Source organism: Equus quagga, chromosome 2 (assembly GCF_021613505.1).
Source record: "Equus quagga isolate Etosha38 chromosome 2, UCLA_HA_Equagga_1.0, whole genome shotgun sequence".
Classification (NCBI taxonomy): Eukaryota; Metazoa; Chordata; class Mammalia; order Perissodactyla; family Equidae; genus Equus; species Equus quagga.
In genome coordinates this window covers 47,305,857-47,327,605 of record NC_060268.1, presented here as the reverse complement: position 1 = coordinate 47,327,605, position 21,749 = coordinate 47,305,857, and the positions used below count along the sequence as shown (strand labels likewise).

Below are 21,749 nucleotides of genomic sequence, written 5' to 3'. Positions count from 1 at the left end.
AGGCTAAGCATAAACTTATAAAAGTCACAAGTCAAACTGGAGTCATTCAAGATTATTGAAACACTAACCTCTTAACTTTATATGACAATAACTTTATTTAGGATGTTGCTCCCTAGATCATTCTAAGTTAGGAAGCTGTCTGAGAAATGAAAAATCACTAATATTTATTTCTTTTTTAGGCTAAGAATTAATAGGATAGTTAACACTCAATTAAGCTAACTCCCTATTTTTAAGTTTCTCATGTTAAATTGCTGAAGTAGCCTAGGTTTTTTTTTTCCTTCAAAATTTGCCTTTTTAAAAATAAAGATATATATACCCACCATCATGGCTAAAATGAAAAAGAATGACAATACCAAGTACTGACAAGGACGTGGAGCAACTGACATTCTCACAAATCACTGTCGGAGTGTAAATTGACTCGACCACTTTGGAAAACCAACTGTCAGTATCTATTAAAACTAAACATACTTGTACCACAATGACACAGCAATTTCACTCCTCACTATACACCCGAGAGAAATGAGTGCTTATGTTCATAAAATAAGGTGTACACAAATGTTCACAGTAGCTTTATTCATAATATCCGCAAACAGGAGATGACCCAAATGTCCATTACCAGGAGAATACACAAATGAATTGTGTTACAGTCATAAAACAGAAAACTAAATAGTAATAAAGAGCAACTACTCATATATATATGTGCAAAAACATGAATGAATCTCATATGCATTCTGTTGAAAGGAATATAAAAAGTTAGACATAAAATAACATATACTATCTGCTTTCATGTATATGAAATTCAAGAACAGGCAAAACTAATCCATGGAGATGAAAATCAGAATAGCTGTCAACGAGTACTGATTAGGCAGGAACACCAGAGAATATTCTGGGGTGATGAAAATGTGCTATATCTTGAACTGGATGGTAGTTACACAGGTATATACATATGGAGAAAATTCATTAAACTGTCCACTTAAGATTTTCTCCCATTACTCTAGATTATATCTCAAAAAGTTTAAAAATATATGCTTGCTTTGTGCAAGTAATTATACGTATTTCATGCTGACAATTAAAGTTTCCACAAACTTAGAAAAGACTGATTGTCCTATAGTCATAATAATTAGTAGTCATCAAAAAATGATCAACAATTTGCCTTTGCCAGCCCATCAATCACTGTCAGTCTCTCACTACTCAGCCAATGAGGAACAGACTCACTCCAGTAACACTCCTCTGAGTGCCAGCCAGTCAATCAACAGACTCACCCAAATATCATGCTTCTACAGATGATGTCACTATGGCCTCAGAAAGTTTGCCAGTCCCCAAATTCCATGCTTCCCAAAGGCCCTATGTAAGAAATTGGTCTCCTCTGCTCATAGAGACTGTGCCTTGCCAGCATAGCTCTCCCTTATTAAATTCCGCCCAGTTTTTTGTTTTGTTTTTTTCCTAAGGAAGATTTGCCCTGAGCTAACATCTGTTGCCAATCTTCCTTTTTTTTGTTGTTGTTTTTGCTTGAGGAAGATTAGCCCTGAGCTAACATCTGTGTCAACCTTCCTCTACTTTGTATGTGGGACACTGCCACAGTATGGCTGACAAGTGGTGTAGGTCTGAACCTGGGATCCGAATCTGTGAACCCAGGCCGCTGAAGCGGAGCATCCTGAACTTAACAACTACGCCACAGGGCCTGCCCCTTCAGCCCAGTCTTTTTGCTTCAGATGTTGACTGATAATCTCATCATTCTTCTAAGATGAAGAAAACTTTTAGTGATTACATGCATTTATTTTTAAATAAAAGTATTTTAAAGTTGCTACCTATTAGATAATAGTAGTTAGGATAAAAATATTCCCTCTGGATAAATAACCATGTAATCTTTTGAATTGGATATGGTTCACCATCCAATAACTTCATAAGCATTTGCTTTGGTTAAAAAACTCAAATCAACATTCTTTTTTCTTTTGTGGTTGGACCTGGCTTCTGAATCAAGCTAGAAACAATTTTAAACTAAGTTATCTCCACCGGGAGATTTTAATGTTTAGAGCATCTAAATGCTCTCTTATTTAATGTTAGGTTTGAGTATCATCTCTGCTGGTTTGAGAATCATTCTCTCTGACGGAGAAGGCAGAAATAAAGAAAGTCATCTATTTATTCCTGGTATTGTTAAAGCAGAAGCTGAGTATGAAAATCTGTCTGGGATGGTATGTGGCAGATTCTTCAACTGCAAGGGAGTTTTAGAAGTCTCATAGGGTCATTTCCTTTTTTATGAGCTCACGATTCTAGATAACACTAATTACAACCAAAAAATGTACTTAGTGTCCACCACATCCAAAGCACTATGCACACAGTATTTACCTTCTAAAGAATAAAAACCATGTTATCTTAGCTATACATAATGTACATTATGGTAAATAAGACTTTTTTTAAAAGGAAATAAATTGGATGCGAACTATATCCTTCCGTCCAGTTTACTGCCTCCTCTGTACAATGAGGCCTGAAAGTACCTTAAATAATGATTTTTGTGGAGTTCTTGGGCTGCTGCGGTTGACCCAGATGGGCGCAATCTGAGTGACGTAGCTGCTTTGCATATAGAAGTTTGAGAAAATGGTGGTTGATTATTCTGCGTATAAGTTCCACGGAAACTAACCAACCGGAGTATGAGATTAGATCAGTATCCATGTCTTTCCTGCCAGTGCTACAATGCCATATTTAATTTTTAAAACGAGATCTATAGATCTCAAAAGCATAAGGGAAAAAAAGTCTGAAGTCTGAGGGCAGCCCAGAAAAACTTGTTAGGGCCAGAACAAAGAAGAGTCTTAACTGGAAGCAGGTTACTGAGGGCAACCTTTAAGTAGAAAGCAGCCAGATCATTTCTGTGACTATTGCAAGAAAATACTTCATAAGTTACTCATACCCCTTCAAAAACAGTCTTTCAACAAGATTCTACTGAGAGACTTTGTGGCTCCCCTGTGAGGACCCCACTTCCTTTTCCGGCTCGAAGGAGCTAAACCAGCTCCCAGTTCTACCCCAACTCCTCTCTTTTCATTCTTCTTGGTGGAGGTGCAGCATCAGATACCAGGCAAGGGCAGAGCAGAACCCACTCTGTGCATACCAAAGATGAATCCACAACAGCCATGCCCTCAGCATACCCAGTTTCTCAGTACCAAATGTTTTTCACTCTTCTTTTTGGTTTGTTTGTTTAATAAATTGGGTAGACTAGGAAATGTTGAAGCTTTTCTAAAAGTTGTTGCAAACTCAAAAAGTCTTAAAATGGAAATGACATCATATGAACAAGTCTCTCAGGGGAATAAGGTTACAGAGCTCTTTATCTCTTCTGGTTAACCTAAGAGACCCTTCTACCAGCCGTACTGTGGACACAACCAAATATAATATGAGGTGGCTGCATGGAAAGCTTATCAGTGCTCAGCCATCAATCAAAATGCTGAATCCATCCCAAGTATATAATGGAGAGACCAATCTGAGGGTTTTATTTCTCTTTCTCTCCCATGGGGAAGTATCGCTGTGACTCATTCTTCCTCTTGCAAGAATTTTCTTAATCCACCAAGTTAGTAAGCACTGAACTATATACAAAATCCTAAAATAAACTAGGTTAGGACTAAAAGAAATCATGCTCAGAACAAGTAGAATTTTGTGCAGCGAACAAAAGGTTAACAGTAATATCTTCCCTCAGTTTCATCCCTTCTGAATTTCCTAGGCTTCAGACCAGATTTTTTCCTTCATTCTGAAGAACTCTCCTTTTTCAACCTTACCAACTTCCCCATCTTCAAATCAATATATATTTGTATACATTTATTAAGTGCCTATTACATTTAATGTAGTGTCCTGGGAGAAGGGGCATTGGACTAGAGGGGTAGGACATGGGGAGAAAAAAGGGACCATGGAAATGAGAGGAAAAGAATTTGAGAAAATTGCATGGAACACATTCTTGTTCTCTCCCCACTTCGTAAATGGTTCTCAAACTGGAATTTAAGAGATCACAAGAATCAAAGATACAGCACAAATAGGGCACAGAGACTGTAACACTCAATTGTAGGTTTAATGTTAAATGTAGGTATAAATGAATACTTTTAATTTTCTTTTGATACGCTGTTGCTCTCTCTCAATTTACAAAAGTGGTGATGAGCAAAGTTAGGCATAGAGCGAAAGTAAATCTTTTGCCACCTTCCATCATAAGAGTACAGTCCAAGCGGTGCACTGGAAGGAATCCATCACTGAGATGGCTCTTCTGTCTTTTTCCATTCCCTTTTTATATCCATGGGTATGCAGAACCCTACCCTCTAGCAATGCTATATATCAACAATTGTGCCACCATAAAGATTAAGAAGTACATCACTGTTCAACTGAAAATTTATATTTTATATTAAAAAAAACCTTCAAATGAGGAGACTATCTTGGGAGAAATCAACTATTCTCAAGAAAATGTGCCTAGAAGATGATGTATATGATTGTTCCCAGCAATACCTAAAGACCCACTGATGAACAGTTTAAGGCATCAGAATATTTTGTATGAAAGCTGTCTCAGCATTCTAGAAACTTTAAAAAGGTAAGGTTTTGATAAAACATGGAAAAAATGCTCTAAGGGATTACGAGAACTAATTTAAACCACCAAAATAGGCCCAAAAGATGTGGAAAATGTCAGAGACAATATTTTTTACATGAAGATTTCCCAAATCAATGATCAAAAAATAAATATTAACATACATGCAGTGTATAGGTACTACTGCTATTTGTGTTGTATATAGTGTTACTTGTATTTGTAATTGCAAAATAATGCAAGATCTTGGCCAAAACGTCAAACAGTACAGTAGATAAATGTTTAAAACAAAAAATTCTTGGGGCCGTCCCGTGGCCGAGTGGTTAAGTTGGCATGCTCCACTTTGGTGGCCCAGTGTTTCACTGGTTCGGATCCTGGATATGGACCTAGCGCCACTCATCAGGCCATGCTGAGGTGGCATCCCACATAGCAGAGCCAGAAGGACCTACAACTAGAATATACAACTATGTACTGCGGGGCTTTGGAGAGAAGAAGAAAAAAAAAAAAAAGAAGATTGGCAACAGATGTTAGCTCGGGTGCCAATCTTTAAAAACAAAAACACAAATAAAATAAAGTTCTTAAAGTGTCTTCCTACTCTGTCTCATTCTACTAGTGTTTAAATCCTTCCCGGCCAGATTTTGTTTCGAATCAACAATCTCTCTTCTAATACAATTCATTCTTTCTAATAAGATTCTACTTTTGCCCCCTTTTTTGGAGGGTAGGTCTGGTTGGATTGTAATGGGGATAAGATAGTAGCAAGTTTTTAAAATTTAATGGAAAAAGCTTCAGTTTAAAAAATGAATGAAAAGAAAGTTCTCAATTTTAGCTGGACTATGTAACTCAAGCCCTTTCCTTTGCTGAACAAGGAGAATCCTCTATCTTTAGACCGCCTGATGGACACTTCTGAGCCTTTCCCAAAGATACAGCAAACTGTGACAAGCTTAAGCACCTAATAGAATTCAACTATCACTCGAGGAGGAAAAACAAACAAATCCCAGGAAAAACACCAGACTTCTCAGGGAGAAAAAGCCTAGCACTTAGCTGCTAGCACTGAACTGGAGGTCAGGAGATCCATGGACTTAAGGGCTCTGTTATTTTGAGGAAGTCACTTCACTTCTCAATGTCCTGGGCTAGGCAAGGAATAGCCAAAATATGGTGCTGGTTCTGACAGTGGACTCTTCCGTGTCCACGACAGACACTGCAAATCAAACAGCCTTTTCCCCAGTGAGTGAGGATTCCCCCTCAGTGCTTATGCAGCCGCTACCAGCGGATCAGAAGTGAGGGGCAAAAGGGTGAAGCCTGTTCCCGTCATCCCTGGGCTCAGGGCCTCAGGTGCCTTCCAGCTCTATAGTTTATGATCTTAAGGAAATGCTGTTTAACCAGATTAACCCAACCTTGGGAAAAAATAGTAACTTGCCCTCATCACTGCCAAGATGAACAACGTATGAGTAGAAAGGAAAAATATGAAAGCTGAATCATTCTAGATAAGCACAAAAACAATAAAGTAAAATACTTCAGGAAAGTGACTTGAAAAACCAGAACAGATAGATTAAACAACAAAAAAAGTAAATAATGAAGTCAAACATGGGCCAATGTTGTTAAGTACTAGAGAAAAAAAAAGTTAAACTGGAATGACCATATTAATAAATGCTTTCCTGTAAAGTCACGGAAGAAAGCAAATTTCTACAGATCATTTGCTGTTTTCTCATAATAAAATTAGAATATTTCTATGAAGGCATGAATTTCCAATGCATCAGAAATCAGAGGAATAAATGCAAAAAAGTTTCAATCACAAAATTAAACAGAAGTTTTATTAATACAGTAAAAATACTAAAGTAGCACATTCATTTCTGCCTTGTTCTTTATTTCATTTTCTCTTTTTAAAATGAATTTTAAAGTATCTAACTATTGTCTCTTTTAATTAAATTTTAAAACCAAGACACTCAAGAGTAGGACAACACTGGAAGATATCAGCAAAAAGACTTTAGAATAAAGAAAACAGATTTGGAATTTAGGGGGCAGGCCTTTGGGAAACAGCCTTCATAAAGGCTTTCGTTGCAGATGGTGATATTAAGGGTCATCCAACCCCATTCTTCATCCTCATCCATTTCTCCAATCTGGCCCACTTTTCTCTGTTACCACAAGATACTGTAACGGTTAACAAACGACCCCTAAGGTCCTTCCAAATGTAAAAGTCTAAGATCACTCAACCTTGGGAATAACTCTGGAAGGATCCACAAGAGCCAGAGATAAACTGGAGGGTTGAATTGTTCACTATATATCCAGTGGTCCCAAAACCCATATATTGAGTTTTGTATCATATGCATTTACTTTATTTTTAAAGAACTCAGTCTCTTGTTGCATTTTGATACTGTGTATGAAAAAACAGTAACAAATATTGTCTCTGACTTATGAATTATGCATGGCATACCCAGGTAAAGCAAAAAGTGCTTTGGTGGAAAAGCAAAACAACAAGCATCAGCCATCAAAGAATTCTATTAAAAGAATTTCAGAACATTAATTTTTAAAAAAACTAACAATCTATGAGATCAATAGTGAAAATCATTTAAAGAGATATAATTACATGTTCTCCAAAGTTCCACAGGTTGGGACCAAAGGCCCTATATAATTGAAACTCTAAAACTGGGATTAGAGCCAGTTTTGGGGTGTTTTTTTCCTTTTCCCTAAGGAAACATCAAGAGAAACAACTTTAACTTTTCTGAAGTTCTGTGCAGGACTTCAAAGCCTTGCGTCTCTGGGCCCTGCCCTTTCCCAGGAAAGGTTCCAGTACCTAGAGAAATTTCTGGAGCCTCATAAAGAAAGTAAAAACATTGCTTTGCCAAGCCCTCGCTCCCAGGGTCGAGCAGCCGCCTTGTTTTCTGGCTCTAATGATCTTGCTTATAGTCACCTGACTATGCTTCCTGAAGCAGTGCTTTCAACATTTCATTCCTTTGCTTAGAAGGTTTTATTTGTCAGGTGTTTGTATTTTGACAGTTTCTCAGGTGATTTTGATAAAACTCTCCCTTCCTACTTTCGCTAAGAATTACTAGGAATCCTCCTCTCTAATCAAGCTGGCTTCCTCGGGGTCTCACAAATATCCTAAGTCCGCCTTCGCCTCTTTGCCTCATTTGTTTCTCACAGTGGTGTGCACTTCTCTTCAACAATCTCCCTTCCCCGGCCCCAAATTTCACTTCTCCATCCTCTCCAAACTCTGCACCTCCTTCAAAGACTAGCTCAAGGCCATCCTCTCCAAAGCCTTTCCTAGCTGCTCCAGCCCTACTTAGTCCCTTTCTCCTCTGATACTCAGGGTGCACCACACCATTTAGCCCCAAGACTTGCCATTGATTCAGGCATCTAGTGCCCCGACTGATATGGATGCATGCTCCCCAGTGGGCCATGCCGCATTCCTACGTGGTGAAGGCATTTCATGCAGACCCTCAGAGAAACAGCACACTTGTGACTTGTGACTTGGGATACCACTGCTTTTACTCTCCTCAATTTCAGGGGCCTGGGGACATAGCAAGCTTTGCGATAGCAATTACATTAATTCTCAGACTAACATGAAGAAGGAGTTAAAATGTTCAGAGGCACACGCCTACAATTTGCATAATGTGTCTTGATGTCTTAAGGGGGAGGTAGTGAATGTAGAACCCACCAAAAAGATGTGGTGGGCCCTGAGCCAGGAGCAACATCCACACAACGACCACAAGCAATCTTGGGAACAAAAAGGGAAAAGGGCAAGATGACTATCCTCTTACAGACCAAAGACAGCACTGAAGAGTTGGGTTTTTTTTTCCAGTTATTTTATTGAGGTCATATTTGTTTATAACATTGTGTAATTTCAGACGTATAAGAGTTTTTGATAGAAAAACATTTGGTATTATTGAATTGTACACTTAAAATGGATGAATTTTATGGTACGTAATTTATGCCTGGATAAAATTGTTACTTTTTTAAAAAAAAAAAGGTAATTTGGTGACTTGAGCTGGAGTATTTGCATGTGGCAAAGCATCTGACAGTCCAATAAGGAAAGAGTATTCACAGGTTTTTACTGGAGTTTCAAGACAAAAGGCATAAAACTTCTAGTACAAAAACTAACATTTTTTATGACATTAAGATAGGAGAGTTCCCTATAAATGATAATGAAAACTACCAAAATATAGCCTTTGAAAAATACATATACACATACAGCAAACCATATAAATCTACTGAAATAATGAGAACCATACGGTTAGTGGGGATAGCTTCTAGGAAAGGAGAAATGGAAGGGGGTGGGGATGGAAAGAAAAACAAAATATTTAAGACTGGTGATAGTTGAAAAAAGCAGAACTGATGAAAGAAAGGAAGTCTTAGAAATCATTGCTATTGGTCAAGAAGCTTGGTTTACTGCCCAGGGTCATAAGGTCTGCCTTGGCATAGGTTCTTTAAAAAGGGCTGAAGGACATTTTTCCTTTAATAGCAAACAAGGGATATCGAGAGAGCCACAGAGAAGTAAAAACGACTTGATTTAATGCAGGGAAGGAAGGTGGTTGCTGAGAGCTTAGTGTAAGTACCCAAAACGGGAGTTCAGGAAAATATTTCTAAAATTAACACCTATGATACCAACTGTAAACTACTATTTTTAAGTGATAGAATAAAACTATTATCTTACTTACATCATAGAAACACATTTTCCCCATTTACTTGTGTTTCTCAGATTAATAAAGAGAAATGCCATATTCCAATATAATTATAGAAGAGAAAAAGAAAGGAATCAGTTTTTATTTGCCTACCTGTAATATGCCAGGGACTTTACTATTTCATCTCATATAATTCTGTAAAAATTACTACCTCACTCCAAAGATGAAGAAACTGAAGTTCAGAGAGGATAAAGAGCCTGCCCAAGGATATATAACTTCTTTCTTAACAGTAGATCTGAGTTTTGAAGCTGTCCCTAAAATTCATGCTTTTTACATATCACACAGCTTCTATAAAATACTCGCTTTCTACCATGTTTTCACTTTTATGTTACTACACATTACACATTAACAGAAGCAAATTATTGAAGTGACAGTAACTGGCAACAAGAAGCCACAGCTGGAGGCAAAAGAGAAGGCAAAACTATGAGGTAACTAAAACACAAAAGTGCGGAACAATTGAACGCAATTCCCAACAGCCTATAAACTGCAACAAGCTCTGAAGGCAGTTCAGTCGCACAGACTACCTGATGCGCACAATGAAAGCTAACTTCTACATCCTCCAAATCATCTTGCTTAAATCAAGTTCGGAGGGCTGCACTTAAGACCAGGAAAAACTTTATAATACATGTGACATTTAAAATAGCTTTAAAAAAAGATTTCAGTGAACTTTCTGTTGTCCTTCTGTTTTCTCATCTGTAAAATGAGAATAATAGTACCTATCGCATTGGGCTGATATACTAATTCATTAAATGAATAGTGATTATGGTGAATTATTACCATTATCAATAATGAATAAATTCATTATTATCATTAGTATCTTCAAATGTCATTTTTAAGGAATACTTCATTAGTTCATGCTAGGTAAATGAGACATTACTGTGATCCATACAATACAGACAATTAACTGCAGAGATTGGGTGAGACAGATGAAGACTAAGAGAATATAAAGGTGAGAGATGGATGTACACAAAACAGCAGAAGAAGAGAGGTGTTAAGTCACCACCCTGCCCACACTTCTATCAACACTTATCTCATGCATTATAATCCGTTGTGTAAATACCTACCTTCTCCACAGGCTGTGAGCACTTTGAGGGCAGGCACTTAATTTTATATCATCAGCCCAACACAGTGTCTGCAACATAGCACACACTAAATAAATGTATCATAAAATAACGAGGAGGGAGAATCAGTTAACTTTGAGATCAATGATGGGAGTACCCGATTTTACCATATCCTAACTGGGCGGCAGTAAAGACCTATTACCATTTTTTGTTTAATTGATTATCAATATTCTACTCCCCTATTTTCTCTGAACTAGGAAATAAATTTCACAAACATTTAAAAAATTGTTAATTTGCTCTAAAATTAGAGATCTTTCAAATGATGATAAAACAAATTTTAGTAAATTATTTTAAATCTTAAAAGTATTGCTCTGATTTAACCTGTTATGCCCAGAAGTTAATTCTAATGGTCAAATGGTCAGAGTCATAGCAATAAACAGATACTAAACAAGAGACACACCTACTTTTTAGCTGTGAATCTGCTAGAAGCAATGCAGATACAAAAAAGATATGGCATGGTAATTTCCCTCTGACCTCTGGTACCAAAGTAAGCATATTTGGGAATGACCAAGCCTAAACCCCCTTGTCTGGGATCACCCTTACCCCAGGCTCTGTGAAGTACGCAGCCTAAGCAATCATAACAATGCCTCCCCACCCCGCAGACGTTTGCTCATGGGGTACCCATAGCTCAAGCAGGATAAATCAAATCCAATTATTCTCCAGGAGTTTGGAAAGCTGGGAAAGAAAACCTGAGTTGAGAAATCAAATATTATCCAGTCTGAAGGCAGCATCATAGCAAGTCAAAGTCACATTTAAGCTGAAGCTAAGGGCAAAGCAGACGCCCAGAGAAAGCCAGTCCATAAAGGAGAAAACGGAGCAGGGCAGGAGTTAGGGTGAGGGAGGGAGGCACTTAGCTCAGGTGTAAGATTTAAGAGGAGGCCCAAAAAACTCAGGAATCAAGATAGATAATATTGTAATGCACAATATTTTAAAAAATCCAAATTAATGTCCTGGAATGGAGCAGAGGCACAGCAAGAAGCAGAAGAGAGTCCTCGCAAGCTGCGGCCAGGGGAGGAAGGGCAGTGGCTCTCCAACCGCCTGCTCTGGGTTCCAGCTGTAACTCATCACAGGGAGCGCAGTCGCCTTAGCATAACCACCCACTGCAGCTCCCAGCCCTGCCACCACACCCTCTCGTAGGCTAGCGTAAGTGGGTTGTGTTCCCTGAGACCTAAGAACCTTGACTAATACACTCTATTTGGGAAAATGAGACACGCAGACAAAGCCATTAAAAAAAATCAAGGTAATATATAATTAAGTGACAAAAGAATGGTACTGGCAATTAGTGCTGCAGAAGTTCAGAGATCACTGTGGGTGGTCAGAGAAGGACAGAGTTAGCTAGATAGAGGGGGGAGGAGAAGTATATACCAAGCAAAGAGATCAAAGTACATGCTAAATGGGGGGGGGGGGGGGGGGGGGGGGGGGGGGGGGGGGGGAAGGGGGCCAGGGAAAGGAGAGGAAGGAAGAAAGAGGAAGGAGCGCTCTTCACGCGCCCGGGATTCCAGCCAAGGAAGTAAACGCAGCTCCACGCTTTCCTGCTCCAGCCCTCAGATCACACTGCTCAGGACACCTGACAGAGCCTCTCTCCCTTCTTCTCATGTTCAGATCCTTTCACATCTTTCAGGGACCAGTTCAAACAACATTTCTTTGAAGAGGCTTCCCCAGTATCCTACTCAAAAGGAGAGATGGGCCAGAGCTAGGGTTTGGGCAGTGGGAAAAAATAGAAAGAGGCTCTGGCAGGCGGAAAGGCTAAGGGGCTGAACGCAGTGACAAGCGCTATTCTCCGGTGGAGAGCAGGACATGAGATCATTTAACAAGGAGGAATAATAACGGGGGCTCAAAAAAAACTGGCAAAGGAGGGGCAGGTACAGAGGGTGTGCTGATGACTAACAGGGGTGGGGCTGCCTCAGATGCCTAGAGGAGAGAAGTGCCGATCTGTCACACATTTCTGTGTATGGTTCTGTGATTTTCTTCAAGAAACTGCAGATCTTAGGGACGAGGAGTCGAAAAACAGGGAGGCGGGGCTTGACTTCAAATAATCACATACTTGTTGATATTTCCCAATCAAATTGAGCTTTCTTCACCACTTCCCCACCCTTCATGCGACCCCCACCCACCCACTCCACCCGCCTGCCAAGCAGGTGCAGCACCCCAGTGGCTATTTTAAAGAGGAAACAAAACAGTTATTTAAGAATACTAACTTGGGTTAATAATCGCCCACTATGAAAAAAAAATCTTGGGGTGTATCAAATCTTGCCATGCTTGCCGCAGGGTAAAGGCTGCCTGAGTAGATGTCAGACTTATAATATATACGTTTGAGGGGCCTCCTCTCTTTTCACTGGTATGCATAGCAAAGAAATATTCCTTAATGACTCCTCATTAAAATGACAACACTATACCCAGGGAACCAAAATATTTTTGTTGGTTGTAATTTTCCATATGGAAGTCCCTTACCTTATAATTATGATTAATAGCATCCTGCACAAAAGGACTGCTACGCAATAGGTTAAGGAACTACAACAATCTTACCAAGTCTATATACATATTAAATAATATATAAATATCAGACAATTGGTACAGGTTAAAAAAACTTAACTAAAAGCTCTAGGGGGCTGGCCCCGTGGCCGAGTGGTTAGGTTTGCGCGCTCCGCTGCAGGCGGCCCGGTGTTTCGTTGGTTCGAATCCTGGGCGCGGACATGGCACTGCTCATCGGACCACGCTGAGGCAGCGTCCCACATGCCACAACTAGAGGAACCCACAACGAAGAATGCACAACTATGTACCAGGGGGCTTTGGGGAGAAAAAGGAAAAAATAAAATCTTAAAAAAAAAAAAGCTCTAGGAAGTGTTTTAAACACCAGGAGAATACACTTTAAAGAAACTCAACTTGCCATCACGTTCTCACTCTCTCTTGTCCACTCAGCCCTCAGTCCCTCCCAGCTCACCATATTTTCACTATTTTCTCACACATGCTTCAGGATGTGTGTACGCATTTGCAGTGATATCAGCACTTAGATAAACCTGGATATGAAGCTGTTTATTTGGAAAGTGTTATCTCTGCGATCAGTCACCTTAGCTGGTAAGTTTGTCTTGGTGTGTTTGTGTTCCTTCCTGAGTGAGCGGGTGGAGGTGTTTGAGCACATGTACCCGAGGGAGTGTATATCTTTACAGGTCAGAAGGTGCACACATCTCTGGAGGAACCTTGCCTGTATTTCAGTGACTCTCAAAATGAACTATTAAGATTATAAAGGTGGGGGCCAGCCCCGTGGCCGAGTGGTTACGTTCGCGCGCTCCGCTGCAGCGGCCCAGGGTTTCACTGGTTCGGATCCTGGGCGTGGACATGGCACTGCTCATCAAGCCATGCTGAGGCGGCGTCCCACATGCCACAACTAGAAGGACCCACAACTAAAAATATACAACTATGTACCAGGGGGCTTTGGGGAGAAAAAGGAAAAATAACATCTTTAAATAAAAAAAAAAAGATTATAAAGGTGAAAGAAGCAAGTCACAAAAGACTACTTACTGTATAATTCCATTTATATGAAATGTCCAGAAAAAGCAAATCCATAAAGACAGAAAGCAGATTAATGGTTGCCTAGGACTGGGGGAGGGCTTGGGGGGAGAGTGGGTAGTGACTGCTAATGGGTAAGGGGTTTCTTTTTGGTGTGATGAAAATATTCTAAAACGGATTGTGGTGATGGTTGCAAACTCTGTGAATACACTAAAATCCATTGACTTGTACACTTTAAATGGGTGACTCATATGGTATGTGAATTATACTTCAATAAAGCTGTTATAGGGGCCGGCCCAGTGGCGTGATGGTTAAGTTCGCACGTTCCGCTTTGGCGGCCTGAGGTTCACCAGTTCGGATCCTGGGTGCAGACATGGCACCGCTTGGCAAGCCACGCTATGGTAGGCGTTCCACATATAAAGCAGAGGAAGATGGGCACGAATGTTAGCTCAGGGCCAGTCTTCCTCAGCAAAAAGAGGAGGATTGGTGGCAGATGTTAGCTCAGGGCTAATCTTGCTCAAAAAAAAAAAAAAAATGCTGTTATATATTAAAGAGAGAGAGAGAGAATAACGAAACCAAAGTTGTCCTGCATTTCCATAGAAGGGAAACCCTATTTTTGAAAATCTCAACTTTGTTCTGATTCTATTTTTTTTTTGAGATTTCTTTTTTTTTTAAGGTATGCTTTCCTTGGTGAGGAAAATTGGCCCTAAGCTAACATCTGTTGTCAATCTTCTCTTTTTTTTCCTCCTCAAAGCCCCAGTACATAGCTGTATATCCTAGCTGTAAGTCCTTCTAGTTCTACGTGGGATGCTGCCACAGCATGGCTAGATGAGCGGTGTGTAGGTCTGCGCCCAGGATCCAATCCAGCGAACCCTGGGCCGCCAAAGTGGAGTGCATGAACCTAACCACTCGGCCACTGGGCTGGCCCTTTGATTCTATTTTAATCAAGCTTTAGATTCACAATTTCCCACTGCTGATCCCCTAGTGGTCTCTCCTCTGTCTCCAGCCTTATTTGTCTTTCCTAACAAGGGTGACCCACATATGGGAAACAGCATTCACTGGGTACCACTCACTGTCTGAACAGAAAAGAACATGCACACTATGATTACAACCATATAAAGGTATGTATGTGGATGAACAAAGCCTGGAAGGAAATGAGGAAAAATTAGTTACATTAGAGTATGTAATATGGATGAGGTGACATTCTTTTAAAAATAATGTTCTCATTTTATTGTGTTATCAGCCAATAAAATCTGGAAGAAAAAATAACCAATCATTCTTCTTAGAAATTGTTCTAAGACTAATTCAGGATTCGTGCGTCATAAAGGATTGGACTGGAGTAGTGTAGAAGAAGATGGAAACTAAACTCATAGGTTATATATATTTACACCTATTTTGAACAAGTCATTAAACAAGAAAATATTAAGATCTCTAGAGCTTGCTCTAATAGAGGCCTGGGTGATCTTTCTGGGCTTGAATCTTCTTCCTTCTCCCCACTAGCTGCCTGGCTTATGGGCATGGTACAACTGTTACTGACGAGGTTGCCTTCATTAACTCAACCCACAGAAGAGCCACTTAAAATTCAAATTCATATTAGCTTTCCTCCATCTGGAAATACGTGGTAACCAGCCCTAGATCAGTCTCAGTCTAGCTGCAGTCTAGAAGGGGTGCATGAAAGTTTTTTGTTTCTTTCCTGAAGATCCAGGGTGGGTACTTAAGAAACTGACAATACAAGCACAACTAAAATACAAAGCAACTCAGCTGATTTTCAATTAAGATGCCAATGAATCTAATGGAGGAAGGAAAGTTTTTTTTTAATCTGTGTTTCTGAAACCACTAGATATCCGTATGGAGGGAAAATGAACCTAAACTCCTACCTCCCATAAAAAAAAAGTTAATTTGAGATGGCTCACAGACCTAAATGTGAAACCTACGACAAGAAAGCTTTTAGAAGAAAACCCTAAGTATAGGCATAAAAAACACCATAAAATAAAAAACTGATAAATGGACTTCACAAAATTAAAAATTTCTGCTCATCACAACATCACTAAGAAAACAAACAGAAAAGCCACAGACTGGGTAAAAAATATTGCCAACATATATCTGACAAAAGATGTGTACTCAGAATATTTAAAGAATTTCTAGAAACAGCAATAAAAAGACGAACCACCCAATGAAAAAACAGGCAAAAGTCTTCAACAGATACTTCATAAAAGAAGATATAGTAGAGCCACTTAGCACACGAGAAAGCATTCAACATCCTTACTCACCAGGAAAATGCAAACTAAAACCATAATGAGTTACCATTTTACATCCTCTAGTGGGGCTAGGATAAAAAAGGCTGACAGCACTGAGATTTGGCAACATTAAAAATGTAGAGCAACTGGAACTCATATATAAACCACTCTGGAGAACTGTTTTGAAGGTTTTTTTAGACAAAGTTAAACATACATCTACCCCATGACTCAGTAAGTCCACTCCTAGGTATTTATCAAGAGAAGGGAAAACATATATACAAGCGACTTATAAAAGAATGTTCATAACAACCTTATTCCTAATACCTCAAACTTGAAAATAACCCAAATATCCATCGAGACGAAAACAGACAAACAAATTGGGGCATATTCATACAACGGAATACTATTCACCCATAAAAAAGGACAAACCACTGATATAAGCAAACAACACAGATGAATCTCAAAAACACTGTTACACAAAAGAAGCCAGACACCAAAAAGCACATACCACTGTATGATTCCATTTACATCAAGTCCAAGACAAGGCAAAACAAATCTACAGGGTCAGAACTATGGAGGCACAAAGCGGTTCCCATTGGAGGAGGGTGGGTGAGGGAAATGGCTGGAAAGGGGCATGAGAGAACTTTCTACGATGATAAAAATAGTTTCTCCCTTGTTTTGGTAGAAGTTACAGTACATAAAATTGCCAGAACTCCTTGAACTGGACACAAGATATGTACATTTCATTGAATGTTAATTATACCCTGATAAAAAAATATATAAACTAACACTCTGCTTCAAGACATAGGTTAATGATTTTGTTTCAGATGAAATTCTAGAATGCCACAAATACATTTTCAATTATTTGCCACTCTGGAGTATTCAGATCTCTAGTCCTTCATTACCATAAAGAACCTAATGGATTATCTATATATAGGTAGACAGATATGAGTATATGAGTTCATGTTTAATTTTTCGTAAATACCAAAGCAAGTTTGATTCTTCACAATTTTAATATGTACTTAATGGACTGTTGCAGGTCCAGTAGAATTTTCTGTTTTCTACACCATTTTCCTCTCGGTATGATTTTATAGTTGTGATTTTAGAGAATCTGAGATAAAATGAGAATAAGTAAGGCATGTAAATCAAATGTCAGCAAGGTAGGCTGATGACAGGAGGAAGACAGTGCTTTAGCCACTATTACAGCCTAGAGAATAATGCCCTCCTCAACTATCTGAATCAAGAGTGAGCCCATACATATTTAAATTTAAGAGAAACTGAAAAGGATGAAGAACAGTTTGCCAGCTAATTTGATCTTTAAAAGATGGTAACATAGCCAAAATAACAAGAGCAGTGTACATCAAACCAACAGCTGAAAACCTGAGCTCTTTTCTCCTCCTGTTTTCCTAGGTCCTCCTGTCTTCCTTCCTCTTCATCTTTTCCCCTCTCTCTGTTGGTTTCTATCCAGGTATATTTTTATGCCCACCAACTCTCCCCTTTCCTACGATACTGCTCAGATCTGATTTTCATTCACCCCAGGTTCCAAATAAATAAATTTATAAAATTGTACTGTATTCTATGTAAATATGTCATATATTCTCAAACAGAACAGAGAGTATAGCCTGGGGGTACAGAGATGTCCAGTGAGTGGAAAAAAGATGACTTCATTTGTTTCCCATCCCCAGAAATGTAAGAGACCTCTCCCTCTGAACTCCCGCTGCACGCTTGTATTCCCTCAGATGGCTCTGGCAGTGCTGTGAACTATAAACAAGCACGCACGCCTTATCTCAGAGAGACGAAGCGCCCAGACAAAACCCATGTCTTGTATGTCTGTATTCACCATGAGCCTAAGACAGTGTCTTGTACAGGACGGGGTAAAACACATGTTGAATTACTGAATAAACATGAATGAAAACAACTGAGGGTGGAAGAGGACAAGAAAAAAAAAAAGCTGAGAGGAAACAGCAAAGAGAGAGGAAAGAAAGAGGAGAAAAAAGAAAACAAAAAACTTGCGCAGGCAATTATTTTTGTTAGAGTGAGTAGGATTATTTTTAAAAATTGAGAGTTGGAAAAAGCCAATCACTATGCATCTAACATCATAGCTATCAGCATCAGTCTCTAAACTGTCATTATAAACACCTTAAAACATCTCCCAACCCTTGATATTTAAAGTGTGGTCTCCCACAGCAATGACATCATTCCCTATCTGACTTGCAGATTCTGGGGCCCCACTTCAAACCTACGAGACCCTGGGTGATTTGTGTGTGCTGAAGTTTGAGAAGCACCGGCATACACCATTCAAGTCCTTTCTGTTGTACTGAAACTGTGTTTTATTCAAATGGACCAGTAGCTGAGACTTGAAAAATCTGATTAGAGTGAAACCGATCATTGCATTGGGGGATGTGACCTATACGTATTTCACTTTAGGCGAAGTTATTAATTAGAGAGTAATCTGGCCTGGAAAGTATACCACAAAACTTGGAATTAGTCATAAGAATATGTTGAAAAGAAACTGATCATTAGGTCACAAACACTCAAAAAATCATTTTTGTTCCTTCATGCCTAGTACAGGCTAGTACAGGGCTAGGAATGACAAATGTGGCTAATGTTTCCTGAATGAATAAAATAAGTCAATTTTAAAAATCAGAGATATTTAGAGGCTGGCCCCGGGGCCTAGTGGGTAAGTTCACATGCTCCACTTCGGAGGCCCAGGGTTTTGCCGGTTCGGATCTTGGATGCAGACATGGCACTGCTCATCAGGCCATGCTGAGGCGGCGTCCCACATAGCACAACTAGGAGGACCTGCAACTAAGAATATACAACTATGTACTGGGGGGGATTTGGGGAGAAAAAGCAGAAAAAAAAAAAAGAAGAGGAAGAAGATAGGCAACAGTTGTTAGCTCAGGTGACAATCTTTAAAAAAAAAAAATCAGAGATATTTAGAGCTGGAATAATCTCAGGGTCTCCTGGTCCAATAACCTCTTTTTAAAGATGAGCAAACTAGACATCTGAGAGGTTCAAAAGTAAGCAAGCTAAAACAGTTGGAATATATTGGATCTCACATTTTAATTCCGTTTTTGTTCCTTTCATAGGAATGCATTAGAAAGGGGATTCTAAGTCTAACAATAAAATGATTGCAGGCTCTTAAGCGATAGGATAAAAAGGTGCCAAGGACTAGGAAGAAGAGTCAAGCAAAGGTAAATGAGGCTGGACTAAACTATTTTTCTAAGCCTCGTATATATTTTTTTGACAGGCCAATTAATTAATCAACTTAATCTGCCGAAAAATTAATCTGAAGGATTCTCAGAAAAAGAAACAGGAGCTGCATGAAAATGTTACAGACCACGGAAGACCGCACATGCCGAACTTCAATCTCCACAGGCTTATTTCCTGTTCAAGAACGACCTCCTGGGATAAGTTTCACCGCCGTGTTCATTCCCAGACGACTTTTGGTTTTAAGAGAAGCCAAGGGCAAGCTGGAAATGCGATTCTTAACTAAACACGAAAAATAAATAAATAAATCTGCGGCTGTTTCCCATTTGTTTGTAATCAGAATGCAGGCTCGCAGAGGAAACACACCAACCCCTGTTAGCAAAAATAAAACGACCCAGTCACGTCCTCAAAACAAACCAGCACACAAACTTCACAGCCGGATCCAGCTGTGCTGCACGGCAGCCAGGAATTTATTCTAAGACAGAACAGAAAGATAAAAACGGCGAATGCAAGACAAGCTAGACTTCGATTTAAAAAAAAAAGGGTGTGCCCCTAAGATTTTGGGGTTTTTTTTTTTCCTTTCCAACTTTCAACAAGCACAAGTCTTTAAAGGAGACTTGGTGAGAAAACCCTTCAGACGATCGTGCCCCGAGCTGCGCCTCGGTGCGGTGGCAGGGCGGGCAGGCAGGGCGAGCTCCTCGGCCGCGGCCGGCGCGGGCTCCAGCGGGAGGGGAAGGGGCCGGTCCCGAACCCGGGGAGGCCGGGCCCCCGAGTGATTCATCAGCAGCTCGGGGTTCGCGCGCCTCCACCGCGGGCGACGCCCAGCGCGCCCCACGGCCCCCACCCGGGCCCGTCCGCCCCGAGGCAGCCCCCGGCGTCCCCTCGCTCCCCGGGAGGGACCGGTAAGAGGAGAGACCGGAGCCGGGCGGCTGGAAGGCAGCAACCTCTCCCTGCTCAGCCACCATGGCCCGTGCGACTCCCTGCCCGCGCCCGCAGACGGACTTCCTGGAAAGCACCGCGCTGGGCTTACCTGGCTGGCGCCTGCTGGGATCACCGACCTCCTTCACAGACCCGCGGGGACTGCCTGCCGCCCAGTTCCCAGCGCCCGTTCGTCTGCCCGCGCTTGCCTCCCAGGGAGTTGCCGGATCCAGCCGCCAGCAGCTTCCCCAACCCGCCGGCGCTGTCCGTGCGGCTGGTTCCCCCTCCGCCACCGATGCGCATGCGCACTCCCGGGTCGTAGGGCATCCTGGGAGTTGTAGTTCGAGCGAGGAGAGCTAAGCTCAGTGCTGACCCTGGTCTTTACAATCTGCAGGATTTTGGAAGCGGCTGCGGATGCCAAACCTTACACCAGCCTGGGACGACGCTCTCTACTCGTGGAAATATTTACCCTCGACCCTCTGGGAGCTATAAACAGCAGCTGGAAGCTCTTTGGTATAGATTTCCTCTTTAGTTTGACATTTACTAAAGAGGCATACAAGGCAGGGCTTGTATTGTAGCCTTGGTTGCTAATGCGAGGACATCACGTCGAGCCCTTTAGACTTGTCAGGAAAAACCGAAAGAAAAGTAAGCAAATAAAGGCTAAGGCACAAGAGGGGCATAAATCAGGTAGATGTCACCTCAAAAGCGTAGTGACTTTAGTGATTTCCTTAGGCATGCAACCAGGGATGATGTCGCAGCAACAGCCCTTATGTTCCCTGGCAGTTTCGGCCTCATCCCATCCTCCCTTTTCCAGCTTCAAGCTCTAGCTACACCAGGCGGTGGAGCTGGGCCAATGTAGGTGGGCGCTGCTCAAGGGAGGGGACTGAGGCAGATCAGTAGTCGGGAGGGGAGGATGGAGACCATGGGATTACCTAGGGGGACAGTTCAATGGCTGCCTTTTCTTCAGGGCTCTGAGGAGAGGGAACAGCGATGGCCTTCCATTCCTTCATTCAGTCACTCAGCGGCAATTTTCCTGGTCTGTCTTCAGGAGGAAACCATTCCCAGGAGTAATGCTCAGCTTTGAAACACCTTCTTTCCCAAAGGCAGCCAGGGAGTGGACTGAAGTGCCTGCTTGAGGTACATTCCAGCTACACCCAGTGTGGTAGCCAACTACGGTTAAACCTCTCTTGGCATCTACTTCTTCCCCTGAGAGCAAGGAGCACCCTAGGTAAACACTCTGGAATTTCATGCAACTGGCACCTACTAATCCCAGCAATGAAGGTCACTGATGATTCAGTTTTTAAGAAAAAAACCCCTCCTAAATGGCAAATACTTTTAGAAGATCATCAACATTAAATCTTGTGGCCATTGCATCTTATTTCCTATGGCAAATTAGCGTGAATCAATTTCTCAAATATTCTTGCAGATAGCTTTCTGAGAGCAACTTCCTAAAGAATTCAGGTTCAACTAATATTTATTGAGTACTTAATCCACACCAAGTACTGTGCCAACTCTTCATTTATAATAT

The 21,749-nt window shown here is 40.8% G+C and overlaps 1 protein-coding gene across 1 annotated transcript in view; it reads right to left on the bottom strand.

The window, feature by feature from the left end:
• Nucleotides 1-20,504, bottom strand: part of TMOD3 (tropomodulin 3) — a 79,254-nt gene extending 58,750 nt beyond the window's left edge. The window contains exon 1 of the mRNA XM_046653748.1: nt 20,334-20,504. The gene's annotated coding sequence lies outside the window, so the exon portion shown is untranslated. The remainder of the gene's footprint in view (nt 1-20,333) is intronic.
• Between the last annotated feature and the right edge of the window lie 1,245 nt (nt 20,505-21,749).